This window comes from Leuciscus leuciscus (genome assembly GCF_965113295.1).
Source record: "Leuciscus leuciscus genome assembly, chromosome: 16".
NCBI lineage: Eukaryota > Metazoa > Chordata > Actinopteri > Cypriniformes > Leuciscidae > Leuciscus > Leuciscus leuciscus.
Genome location: NC_138740.1, coordinates 4,289,333 through 4,298,902, shown reverse-complemented (window position 1 = coordinate 4,298,902; position 9,570 = coordinate 4,289,333).

Genomic DNA, 9,570 nt, shown 5'->3' with positions numbered 1-9,570 from the left:
CCATAATGTCAGCGTGATGTTTAATGTAATAATACCAGATGACTTCGATTATATTCCATAAATACTGTAGGATGTGCCTTGAGGATCACACACACTATTTAGAAACAATCAAGGGTTGATTAATTCCACTTTGAATAAAAAGTAAAAAATAACATAAAAACCGTATTAGACCATAACCCTCCCAATAAATACATAAACATAAAAACAAATCAATGACTGAGCGCAGACACTTTGTAAACGTACAAAATGAGCATGTGCAGTCAGCAGAAACTGAATTATGTGAGCAAATTATTTTTAATGTATTTAAACTCGTGCTTCCTGCAGCTTCAGGACGAGTAATGATGAAAGAGCGTTTCTTCTGCCGGTGAGGATTCAGCCAGATCTCTATTAAATCTGAGCCATATCTAATAAACCACCTGACATCAATACATGATTCTTCACAAAGAACTCTCTCAAAAACACGTCCAACACTTCAGTGAAAATAACCTTCAGAAAAGGTTGATCGTTGACATTTCTCAGGTCAAAGTATATGTTTTATGAACTTTTTATATTAAATTAGGAAACATATTATATTATATTATTATATTATATTTAGCAAATCTGTTATCAACATATAATGTTTTGTTTTTCATCCTGTTCCTGTCTGCCAGTGTTCTCTGTCATCATTAGTAACTTTAGTTGCTGATTTGAGTTGCACACCTGTTCACTGTTTCATTGATTATATTCCCTGTGTATTTAAGATATTTGAGTTTTCCTTAGTTTCTTGTGTGTAAAAACAAAACAAAAGAACTTTTTGACTTGGGTGTCACAACTTTATGGAATGTTCCATTATTTTTAAAGGAGTAGGCTATGCGATGATATGTATGTTTTTGTATAATTAAGCTTAAGTAATATTATTATTTTTTAATTCTACAATAAATTTATCAAATCAAAATATTATGCCAAGTCATGACATGGATGGTTTCTATTTTTGGACACATAAGACAGGATGAGAACATAAAGAATATATAGGCTTATAGGAGTCAGTTTTGTGAAGAACATCTAGAACTCTTTTTAACCCAAAACAAACCAGCTTATAAGTACAACACTGAGCCTGAAGGCCGTCCAGAGGCCTCACAGATATAGAGTTACAGTGCTATAGCTTATGTCAACTAATCTAACCTATACCTTTCATATAGATCTACAAAACCATTTAACATGATACAGCGCATTACAGAAGAAAATTATAATTGGATGGATGGATGGATGGATGGATGGATGGATAGATAGATAGATAGATAGATAGATAGATAGATAGATAGATAGATAGATAGATAGATAGATAGATAGATAGATAGATAGATAGATAGATAGATAGATAGATAGATAGATAGATAGATAGATAGATAGATAGATAGATAGATAGATAGATAGATAGATACCTTCTCAGTGTCTTGGACAGCCTTCTCGAACGCAGTCTTTCTCCGTCCCGTGTCTTTAGGCTCTAGTGAAGGTGAAGGTGAAGGTATAAAGTTGGTTTCGTGTTCTGAAGTCTTCAGCTCTTCTCTGTGTGTGGCTCTTGTGCTTCTGGAGCGCTGGCCGACAGTAAGAGCGTCAAAATCGATGGTTTTACTCTCATACGCTCCTTCTACGTTACAGAACAGCCCTCCGTACTTGTGTCGCGGCACCGCGTCCGCCGAGCCCGGGCGAGCCAGATACACCGGCAGATCCTCGGCCCGGTTCTGGTCCCGTTCCCGTTCCCGGTCCACGCGTTTGCGTTCGCGCTCGCGCTCAGCCATGCTGTGAGTGTGTGAGTGTGTGTGAGACATACTGAGAACGACAGGAGAAACTTCACTCGAGCTCCACGCCTCACCGTCACATTTCTGCAGATATCCTCCACTAGGTAACAGCTCCTCAACTTTCGCTAGCAACATTTAGCCTGTTATATTAGATATCATGTTTAACAGATAATTATTTGGGCTATAGGCTATATATTTGGCGATATATTTGCCTACATGCACAGATGAATTTAAACATTTTCAAATTAATATTAGAATCAATTAACTATTGCATTAACTAATTCATTGTATAATGAAGTGTGACATTTTAGCTTTTTTTTTTTTTCCGGGATGTAAATAAATGAATAAATTAGCCTACGTAGTCAGTTGACATATTCTACATATTTATAGGGAAACAGGAAAAGTATCCTATGGAAATGTATTGAATGTAAGCTTCAATACATTTAGGCTAATATCACAAATTCATGACTTCTATATAGAGATTGGGTTTTTATATTTTTGTTTGATTGATTCTTTGTTTAATCAACTTTAGTCTTTGAATTCAATATAGGCTATATATGTAGCTATAGGCTATATATCACAAAAGGCTGACATTTAAATATCACATTAAATGCTGAAACACTTTGGGTTTTATATTGTTGACAAATAAGATTATTAATAATATTATCTTGTACAATTTTGGAAGAACTCCCCCAACCACCCGCACGCAAAAACTCCTTGGTTTAACAAATAAGATTGTAGTTGATGCACATAAAAGCATTTCCACTGAGTGTCACATATTGAGTATTAGCCTACTCTTGTTATTTTTTATAATTTTTTATTATTGATTTATTTTGGGCATGTACCATAGTAATAGGCCTATGGTATTCTTTTTCATATAGCTAAATACCATTGTATATTAGAATAGTAATCACATAGCACCATAGTAGGCTATATGAAAAGTCATCATGAAACGGAGGTTGTGATAGTCTTTTCTTCCCTATTGTGACATATATCCGAGTGAAACAAACCAGAACAAATGTAGGGCGGGGCTTGATTTTATCTGTGGGGAATTGATTGGATGGTTGTGGTTTGCTATTGGTGGATCTCATGTGAGTGCCCCGCCCTCGAAGAGATGCTGCAAGAGGGAGGGGAAGTTATTCTGATTCAAGATTACCAGGAATATAAATGATTTAAAAAAAAAAAAGAATAAAAAAATAAGCATTGTCAATTTTCCCTTCTATTTAGTCCTAACAACCGATCTTCACTTGTTAATGGTCTAAAAAATACTTACATTTGAATAATTTTATTTCCGTAATTAGGTACCTACTGTAACTATTGGTTTTAAGAAAGCTATGTTCAAGCATTTCCATTTGATATCAGTTGTTTGGCTGGTGCAGGACCCCCTCTTTGTTCAGTTCTGCTGTTGTACCTTTAAAAACACTTGCTGTGCAGAGAGAGAGAGAGAGAGAGAGAGAGAGAGAGCCTGTGTCACTGATGATGCAGTTATTTCTCCAGTCAGCACAATGACCAGATTCAGCTCGCTGACGGACTGAATGCTGATGACAACATCACAACCATGACTCGCTTAGTAATGCTTTATAATATAAGGTTCCCTTTCTTAACGTTAGTACATGAACTAACAATGAACAATACTTCTAAAGCATAATCTATAACATTATTGAAATCATATATAATGGACCTGAGCTAACAAACTAACAATAAACAGTTGTATTTTTATTAACTGACGTAGTTCTGTCAGGACCACTATCGTCAAATACGATTGCCAATTGGACATACAGTTAGGATTGGCGGTTCTGTTCTGGGCGAGAACTCCCTGCGCATCCATGAAGCCTAGCATGGATAAGAGCAGCAATAACCCCGCTTAGGGGAAACAGAACAGAACCAACATGAATGTATTGCAGATATCATTAATTCAAGATTTTAAATACAACATGATTTGATAATTTAGTCTGATTCGAGGGGAATCAGAAGGCCAAATCCTGACTGACGAGAGGAGCTGGGGAGGGAGGAGGGTAATTCGCTCCTGAGAAACGTGATAGCTGCTGATAATACTGAAGGAGCTTATATATGAATACAGTGATAGGGCGTCATATTCCTATAGGTAGACGTGTAGACGCGAGCTTGACTAACGTGACCTGCCAGAACTGACGCTATGCTTAATTGTTAGTTAATGCTTTAATTACAGGTTTTTTTTCAATTGCTAAGAAGTGTTTAACAGTTCTTAAAATACTTTTTCTAAACTCTTAACACAGCAACACACCTACATCACACAATTAGCCAAATAGTTAATTTTCTGGCCAAAACCAAATTTTTCTCTACATTTCAACGCAAAAAAAAACCTTTTTCAATATACACTAACTCTATCAAAACACTGCAAACCCGTTTCAAAATCGAATCATTCTGTCAAAACTTTAGCACTCGTTTTCTATCCAACATGAACACTTAGTCAATCATAGCGCAATGACTGTAAAAATGTTAACAGTTCGTGGCATTATAAAAACGGCATTACTTGTCATGTTTCAGTTCTATCTGTATAGAACATACAGTATGAAATCCATTATTTTTATATTTTTTTCATTCAGCTGTGTGTGTGTGTGTGTGTGTGTGTGTGTGTGTGTGTGTGTGTGTGTGTGTGTGTGTGTGTGTGTGTGTGTGTGTGTGTGTGTGTGTGTGTGTGTGTGTGTGTGTGTGTGTGTGTGTGTGTGTGTGTGTGTGTGTGTGTGTGAATTCATGGTGCATTAGATGTGTACAACATAATATCTAAATGTGAAGGAGTCATCAATACTTTATAGAATGTACAACTGAAAAAAAAAAGGAAAAAAAAGTAAGTAAAAGAATTGCTGCAGTAAAGGCTATATTAGCAATATGAAATTGCTGTCAGTGATCAACAAAACGAAACAAAGACGAACATGCATGGCCTTTGGTTTAAAAAAAAAAAAAGTCCTGTTCTAATCTATATGATCTTCAGCATTTGGCCACATGTTCTCGTCTACATTACATCATATGTTTTCTCTCGCTTTACACCTTGGATAGAAACGCTTGGCATGCCTTATCCACCCCTGACAGTCTTCAACTGAGATGTCTCTGCAACCAGCATCCATGGCATCCAGGAGGAACATTTGGTCATGTGGCCGATGATCATATACTTTCCACCTCCAAGCAAAAAAAAATTCCTCAATGGGGTTGAGGAAAGGAGAGTACGGAGGAAGAAAAAGGGAAATCACTCTTGGATGTGCTGAAAACCAGTTTGTGATTTCATGTGAATGGTGGAATGCTACATTGTCCCATGTAAATCACAAATGTCCTCCTGTTCTGCTTCTGGCACCAGTTGTTGGTGGAGGTCATCTAAAAACAAAAGGCGCTCTGTGTTGTAGGGACCAATCTAGCTTTTCTGCAGGACCAAACCAGCACTTAAGATTGCAGCACACATTGTGATATTTGCTCCTCTCTGACCTGGTACATCAACGGTGGCCCTTTTCCCAATTACATTTCTTCCTCGTCTACGTGTTTTTGCCAGGTTAAACCCTGCCTTAAATGAATTTGTGCAGTGCCTGATTAGCCTCCATAAATCTTTGAAAGAAAAGTCAAACACAATTATTGTGTTTGTGTTTGGTCAGAGTCCGAGCAATGGTAGCCAGGCTGATGCTTTCCACTTTTTGGAATACCAGGTTGTCCTCTACAATTCTGGTCTGAATTTCTCTCAGTTTTATTATTGCATTGTCAGCAATGACCCAATCTACAATGGCATGTTCTTGGTCTTCACTGAGAAGCTTTCTTCTTCCCCCAGAGCGAGGAAGTCATTGTGTCCTTTAGAGGAACAAAAATACAACATATTTGTATTTGTAACTGCTGGTTAACCAGCCTCTCTCAATGATAGACCATGGTTTATCACATGGTCTATGATTGTGGCTCTTATTTCATCCGTGACAACAGCTCTTACTCTCCTTTAAACAACACCACGCATTCTTACTCCTCTCCCCCTACCTCTCCTTCTCCCTTGTCCTGGTTCAACTAGTCCTCTCACTGGTCCATCTAGTCCTCTCCCTGGTCCATCTAGTCCTCTCACTGGTCCATCTAGTCCTCTCCCTGGTCCATCTAGTCCTCTCCCTGGTCCATCTAGTCCTCTCACTGGTCCATCTAGTCCTCTCACTGGTCCATCTAGTCCTCTCCCTGGTCCATCTAGTCCTCTCCCTGGTCCATCTAGTCCTCTCACTGGTCCATCTAGTCCTCTCCCTGGTCCATCTAGTCCTCTCCCTGGTCCATCTAGTCCTCTCCCTGGTCCATCTAGTCCTCTCACTGGTCCATCTAGTTCTCTCCCTGGTCCATCTAGTCCTCTCCCTGGTCCATCTAGTCCTCTCCCTGGTCCATCTAGTCCTTTCCCTGGTCCATCTAGTCCTCTCACTGGTCCATCTAGTCCTCTCCCTTAACTAGTCCTCTCCCTCGTGCAGACATTTTCTTTCTTTTTTTGCTCCTCTGTGTTGTTATGTGTTGCTTTGAACAAAACCAATCCAAAGACTGCCTTTTTATTGTGTACAGTATGTCCATGTAATGGAAAGTCTTCAACACCTGGCTATGTCTCTGATTGAGATTGGAATCAGCTATTTATTTCTCTAATTATCAGTAATTTAAAAATGCTTATCAGCTGTTTGAATATATTTTTTAAATATTTGTTTCAATACTTTTGAGCTGATATTGTTGCAGAAGTAGAGGCTTTATACTGTATCAATGGTTTGGAAGAATAGGTCTTCATGTCTTTCATTTGTAAAAAAGACTATAAAGATCCATGATTTTGGTATTGGGTATGCTATGCTTATATGTAAAGAAAATGTAGGCATTCTAGAAACGTGTTAATTGACTGCATTTTGTGTGAAAACAACATGAATTGTGTAAATGTTGTGCTAACTGTGTTTAGAGTTTTGAGAACGTGACTACAGATTGGGCAAAAGGATGTTAGCAATTGAAAAAAACTTGGCATTAACTTTTTACTCAGCATTAAAAATGACCAAGAACAATCAGAATCAACTTTGTATCAAAATCAAAAAATGGTCTCATCATAGTTTCAGTTCACTCTCAGCTCAACATACACAGCTGGAAACAGGTTATCAGTGTAGTTATAGCCTAGCTTGTGTCCTGATGGAGGGTCATGTTAGCTTGTGTCCTGATGGAGGGGTCATGTTAGATTGTGTCCTGATGGAGGGTCATGTTAGATTGTGTCCTGATGGAGGGTCGTGTTAGATTGTGTCCTGATGGAGTGCTGATGTAGGAGACTATATTGAGTATGACGTACCGCTCTAGCCAGAGGCACAGACATAGAAGTGTCAAAACAAAGATGACTGTGGGAGAGCAATTCACTGTCAACCAGTGGATCATCCAATCATAAGCAGCACATTTCACTGGATAAAAAGGTTTTTCCTCTTAAAGTCCCACTGAAGTGCCTTGGATCGCGCAGATTTCTATGATCCGTTGATTTTCACTGAAACAGGAAGCTAAGGCGGGACTTATTGAATGGCTCCTCCCCCTTTTCAACTAGCCAATAGCGTTTAGTTTACCTCACAGACTGCAAGTCGTACTTGACAGCACCATGGAAGTGGATCCGAGCCCTGATGATACGCTGGATTCAATAGTAGAGGTGAATAAATTCTAGCCATTTCATTCTTAACCAACGTACAAGTTGGAAAGCTGAATAAAACTGGAGTGTTTGTGCAACCGAACACACGTCTCCAATCCATATTGCTCTGTTACGTGTCAACGGTGGCTTTGGCCAGGTGTTTATAGCATAGGGGGCGGAGCTTTAGATTCTAGAGAGCATTTGATTGGACAGAAGATGTGATGAGAAGCTGAAGTCTGCGGTGATGTCATAAAAATCTGTGATCCATTTTAGTAGAAGTGAGAGACTGTACGTTTTTGAATGCTTATCTCATAAATGCGAATTTTGTCATTGTTTTGGAGCACCATCTTATAACCTTAAGGCTAACATATTCATACTTAAAGTTTAAAAAAATAAACTAAATTTTTTTATTTCAGGGGGCCTTTAACCATTTTATTCACTGTAACAAGTATGATCCAAAATGTTTTTATTTTGATGAGTATAAAATCATCATAAAATTTATTTTGATTCATATTATTAAAGGAAACCTCCTTTTTAAAAAAAAAAAAAAAAAAAATGAGAAGGCAATATGAAATCCAGAAATGCAATTTCTAAATCTAGTTATAAGTGAAGATGGTGTAAGTGAAGCTGACACCAGTGTTCATTTCTGTCAGTTCAGAGACGCCGTTCTAGCATCTGAAGAGAAAGAGAGAGGTTGATTAGCAATAATAATTGTGAATTCCTAAGTTCAAACACAGATCCTCTTAAAGGAACCGTATGTAAGAAATGGATTTCAATTAATCATAAAATGGCCCTGATATGTCACTAGACATTAAGAAATCATGTTCATTTCAAATACTTATATCACTGACAACAGTAGTCCGGCCAGGATATTGTCATTTAAAAGTGAAGTTGCAGCCCTCAACTGATGTTGACGTTGTCATGTTGTGTTTTGGCCTGAAGCTCCACCCTCCACCTATCTACCAATCACGAAGTCAGTAGTGTTTCGGCATCCGGGTTGCCAGCTCTGCTCTAGTTACCACAGCTGCAGCTACAAACGTGTCGGATAAAAAATGTCTAACGTTACGAAACCTAAAAGACTTCGTTATGAATCCGAAATACGTCGTGACAAAGTCAGCTGTGTTGGACTCGTCACTTGCCATTGGAAGCTCCTTGTAGCAGCCGACGTTCCTGCTGGATCCTGCAGCCTAACTGGCAACCTCGAGTCAGGGGGAGGGGATACACCGCTCTACAGTAATTTGAAAGTGATTGCAGTACCAGTTTTGGCCACAATCTTACATACGGTTCCTTTAAATGTGCTTTATATGACCCGTTAAACATCTCCAAGCTTTTGTCAAATCTATTAGAGACTACGAAAATGAATCATGTGTGTTTTAGGAAAAAATTATTACATCTTGACTAAACTTCTCGGTCATACAGTAAGAGTGTTATAATTACAAAGCATTGAAGAGAAACTCTTCTGTCCATAGCAGCACATTTCTATGGAAGCTTGTTTCTGCCACAGAATAAAAAATATAAAGTTAATTGCGACTTTTTATCGTGCTATTCTGACTTTATAACACGCAATTGCGACTTTATATCAAGCAATTCTGACTTTATAACATACAATTGTGTGATACAAACTCAGAATTGCGTGATATAAGTCAGAAATGTGTAAAAGTTTATTTCTCACAATTCTGACTTTATAACACTTAAAGCAACACTAAGTAAAACATTTTACCTTAAAATAATGTTTCTAAAATCGTATCAGTGGTTCATCAAGTCGTAACAGGGTGAAAGGCACTTCTACATTCGCTTTGCGGCCCTATATCGGCTATAACCACACTATACAAGTTTGCCAAACCGGGTCGCGTTTCTGTAGTTCGAATGAGACATAAGAAAACTACAAATTTTATTTGCTTTGCGTCAAGCGTTACAATAGTCATTATTTCGTTTTTCTTTGTTTCTGATGTCGCAATACATCATTCTTTCATGAAATCATGCAACATACTCTACCTTCATTTATTCGTTCATTCAAAGCCGGTGCTGGATAAACAGCGAGCGTCTGTGCGACAGTAGCTGCGGGCGGCGAAATTATTTACGACAGTGGTAATGGACAATTCCGCTTCCAACCTGTAGGGCGACCGCAGAGGAAAAGTTCCTTAGTGTTGCTTTAATTCTGAGAAATAAAGTCAGAATTGC